This window comes from Pteropus medius, unplaced genomic scaffold (assembly GCF_902729225.1).
Source record: "Pteropus medius unplaced genomic scaffold, Ma_sr-lr_union100, whole genome shotgun sequence".
In the NCBI taxonomy this organism is placed as follows: domain Eukaryota; kingdom Metazoa; phylum Chordata; class Mammalia; order Chiroptera; family Pteropodidae; genus Pteropus; species Pteropus medius.
In genome coordinates, this window is record NW_024353908.1 from 3,253,846 (window position 1) to 3,258,845 (window position 5,000).

Genomic DNA, 5,000 nt, shown 5'->3' on the forward strand with positions numbered 1-5,000 from the left:
GCTAAACTAGCCATTTCTGTCTCTTTCATAAGAAAAGTAAAACTTTTTTCAGAAAAACCTTCAGCCAACTTCAGTTGAAATTGTATTGGCTGAACTTGGTTGCACAGACCCCTCGAACTTTAAGGGAGTCTGAGAAGCTACTAGCTCTTCAAGCCTCCATAGTGGGGGACAATAAAGAAGAAATGGCTTAAAAATGGTTTAGAAATGGCTATTCAGTGACTACCCCCACTATCTTGCTCTTTAAACTAAATCTGATTCACACTCCTGATCTCAGTTTAGCTGTCCCTTCCTCTTGGAAGCTTTCTTCAATCCCCACCTTTTTAGGACGAATTTAGATGTTTCACTATAGAACTAATCTCTCAAGTTTTCCCTGCTCCTAAATTTTTTTGCTGAACTTCACCTTGAAGTGTACATTAAATCAAGTATTTTAAGGAGAAACATGAAATTATATACAAGCCTACACACAAAGTCAGCATTTTACCTGTTTAATTGTCAAGTTCATGTGCAACCACAAAGCCAAGAGGACTTCTTGGGGGAGTCTCCGCCATTTTCCTCCACCGAATAAACTATCAGGAAAGCGTTAGTAAACCTGTCCTAACATTTATACCTGTTAAATACTGGCTGATCATACTGGATACTCCCAGCCTTTTTGCATTATTGCTATTTGAAAGCTTTGAAACCCCTTCTTTTGGGGGCAATCTAGTTTAGCAGGTAATACCTTGGACTCTGGACCCAGAATATTAAGTTTTGATTCTAAGCTCCTTCCCTAGAAACTATACTCAGCATCTCAGCACTGTAATTTTCATATACAGTATATGACTTTAGGCAAATTACTCTTTGGGCCTCAGTTTCTACATCTGTAAAGTGGGGACAGTAACAGAACTTATCCAAAAGTCCACACTGGCTGGCTGCCCTGATTCCCTCTGAACCATATTTCCATCTGCTGCTCTCACCTGCCCCGTCTCTCCTCTCTTCTTTAAACTTAGTGAAAGCCGTAATCCAATCCCTGCCTAAATCACTGACTTACATTTCCTTGAAGAATTTACAGTCAGGTGGGAGAGCTCAGACAAGCAGTGAATTAACTAGAAAATAGTAGCCGACTGGATTGAGTGCTTGCTCTGTGCTTTGCATGTACGGGTATCCCCCACTTTTCGAAAGTTCGCGACACCACTTTGCTTTTACAAAAGACCTACATTAGTACCTGTATTTAATAATGTAAAGAAACCCGAAGACAATTTCACTTGAAGAAAGATGAAAAACAAAAATAGTGTTCAGCATTTGTTTTACAGTATTCCTTACAGAGGCAGCACACACCTCGAGAGTGGCCCGGCCAAGCTCCTCCCCAGGGGACTACACTCAGCATCTTAGCATTAAGCTGCCAGAGCTTTGAACTGTGTCTGTGAGCATCTGTGCTTTATCTCTATTTATTTTGTACATCATTAGGAAGATTGTTCAAAGTGATTGCTTTTTCACTTTACACCATTTCGGCTTATGAAGGGTTTCATAGGAAAGCTTTACTTTCAGAGAGTGTGGTAAAGCTACATTAGCTCGTTGCTTGCTCACACTGGGTCATTTCATTTTTCCCTTTTTGTAGATGAGGAATCTGAGTCTTTGAGTGGTTTGTAAATTTAGAGTGTCTCACCAAGGGATTAAGTGCAGGTGTGTCTCATTTAAAGCCAGAGCACCCAACCATCCCACTAAGCTGGTTTTATGATATAGAATAAGCTGCATAGCCCCAGAGAGGCACACCATGTCCTGGAGTTCAGAGGTGAGAGAAGTCTTAACCAATTTTGGAGTTTCAAAAAGGCCTTCATATGAGACACATTTAGAGTGTGGAAAAGATTTTTGTCATGTGGCTGGGAGAAGAGGTAGGAATAGCAAGACTTTTTAGATAAATAGAACAGTGAAAGCAAAGACACAGATTTAAAAAGCACAGGATATTTTGAGGGCAATTACAGAGGAGCACAGGCTCAGACCTTGACACAACCTTGGTTCAGATCCCAGCTCTGCCAATTACTAGCTCTGTGACCTTGGTTAAGTTGCTTAATCTCTCTGTGCCTCAGTCTTGTTTGTAAAATGGGAACAATAAGAGCACCTTCCTCCCTTGAAGTGGTTTGGGAGAATAAAATGACATTCATGGTCTTGTATAGTGTACATGTTCAGTGTTACCCATGTTCAGTACAGTACACAGGCTGGTGGTCAGCAGTGTTACTTGCTTTCAGAGGAAACAGCTTTTGAGGTTTCTCTGTGCTTTAGGTAAAAAAGTTGGAAGTGCTTGTTTCTCTTGATTTTCTCTCGCAGCAAATGATAGCATGAATCACGCTTTTGCAACTTGTCTGCATCAGCAAAATGCAGATGGAAACAGAACCATAAAAAAACCAAAAAACAAACAAACAAAAAAAACGAATGGCTTTTATCTAAGTACCTGATTACAAATATTTGACTTCAGCAGATATTTCAGCAGATATTTCAGGCCCTTTCCTCAGGGAGAGACTTGGAAGTTGTTTTGTGGGAGAAATGATGCAAACTTAATGTCCAGCCACTACTCTTTTCTAATAAGTCCCCAAAGTCAGCCCCATAGGGGAGAAGGAAAGAAATATGGGTGATTAAAAAAAACTTTTATATTTCCCTCTCTGTTGAGTCAGCTGGTTAGTGGTCAACATACTGCTTTCGAAGGATCTGAGACATCTCTGACCATCCTTTATGACTAGCTTTGGGTTCATAAAAATCAATGCTGAATTTTGCCGCCATCCTTAACTCTTACCCTGCTCCTGCTCCCATTTTTCCCTAGGAGATCTAAGAAGAATTTAATCCATATGGTTTTGATTCTCTCACTCATCAAAATGCAGTTTTTTAAGAGCCATTTGATCTCCAAGATGTTATATGAGTGTCTTTTTATATTTTATTTTTTTTTCCCTTAGAAGAGAAAAAACAATGGTTTGCCAAAAGAAAATGAGCTCCAAACCCTTGGGATCTGAACTCGGTTCAAACATTAATTCCAGGACAGCCAAGGGTAATGTTGCTTAGTCGGGGGACTTGAATATTCTCCTCAGAAGCTAGGTGAATCCAAGCAAATTGGGGGGATTTATTTTGCTTTCCTTTCTTGTGTGTGTGTGTGTGTGTGTGTGTGTGTGCATGCACACACACTGCTCACTCTTCTATCCTAATAGCTGAATAATAATTATAATGCATTAAGTAGTTCTTGAGTGCCAAGCATTGTGCTAAGTGATTTATGAGAATGCTCCGAGTCTTTATAATCACTCCTTTCCTTCATTCATTAATTCTGTCATTCATCTAATATTTATTGAGTATTAAGTGTCAGGCACTGTTCTAGGGTCTGGAGACACAGTAGTGAGTGAGACACATTACATCCCTGCATTTCTGGAGCACACATTCTAGTTCAGGTGCAATTAAGCAAGCAAATATGATAGTTTCAAGTAGTAATCAGTGTTATGAAGAAAATAAAACAGACAGAAATGGCAGAACCACTCGACTTGTTTAATTTGCATGGGTGGTCAGGAAAGGCCTCACTGAGCTAAGGTCTGAAGGACACCAAGGATTCAGTTGCAAAGATGTGGGAATGGGGTTGTCCTGTAGATGAAAGGACAGAGACAAAGTCTCAAAGTGCAAACACGGAAGGCCAGTGCCCTGAGGCAGCAGAATGAACAAGGCAGAGAGTGGAGCTGACATGGTGGGAAACAAAGCTGGGTCAGGTGTGGAGGGCTTCGTGAACCATGGCAGAAGCCTCTGGAATTTAGGCAGGATTGGCTAGGACCTGATTCTGTGTTTACACCATTGCTCTGGGTGCTGGGTGGAGAAGAGATTGGAAGGGCCAAGGCAAGGAAAATGAAGCAAGGAAGCTATGACTAACCTCAGGGCATGGGTCTCCTATCTCTACCAAATTCGGGAACCCAACAGACTCAGACAACTGCTCGCAGTAGGGCTTTCTGTGCTGGCTCCGTGGGGCACCTCAGGAACTGAGTATTCTGGACGCGGAAGATACTTGTCTTAGTTATTGGTGATTCAGACAGATATGCCCTCAGAGAAATGGGAGAGAGGCAGTTGGATTTTGGATATATTTTTCAGGTGGGCTGGCTCACTGGAGGAAAGGGAAGAAGGAATCAAGGAGGTTGGGCAGGTTGTGGCTCGAGCCACCCAGGCAGCTCATGGGGAGGTCTTCAGAGGCCCTGATGAGTTGAATCACCTGACTGGGATTCCATAGTAGGGGGCAGAGTGGAGATTGGAGCTCAGAGCCTCTGTCTCTTAAATCTGATCTTTTAACGGAGCTTTCATAATTCATTGATATGCCCTTAGACCACCCTGAACACTTATGCTTGTGGGAACTCAGGACATTTTCCAGCCATCACTGTGGTTTCTTAGGCCTTTCGGGTCTCTCTCCCCTGCCTGTCAGTATAACTCCCTCACATGAATTCATAGATAATGTGGACTGAGTCTAGGCAGTCTTTATTTCAGTTTTTTTTTTTTAAACAAGCAGAATAAGCATACTATTGCTTTTCTTTTTACTGATTTAATTTTTTATTTTCCACAATTTGCTTGTGCCTACTGTACACACTGTAAGAGTTTACTAAATGCTATTGATTAACTAAATACACAAATGAGTACTGCTACTTTTATTCAATGGTCAAGAGCTTTAGAAAGCTTTCATTCGTTCATTCATCCAACATTTCTGAATACCATTCCAGATGTTATGCTGCATGTTAGGGACTCAGAATGAACAAAGGCAAATCTCTGCTTTGCAACAGCTTCTAATCTGGTTAGGTGCGTGTGCGTGTGTATAGAATATGAGGGACTGGTGTGTAAATAAATATTTCGATATGCGAAAAAACACTCTAATGAAGATAATGTATGTGCAAAATATTGTGAGTAGATAAAAGAGGAGAATGTTTGCTCTTGGGGAAGTTGGAGAGGTGTTGATTTTATTAGGGATGGCTTCAGGGAGAAGGCAACATTACAATTCAGACTTGAGAGACAAGGAGAGG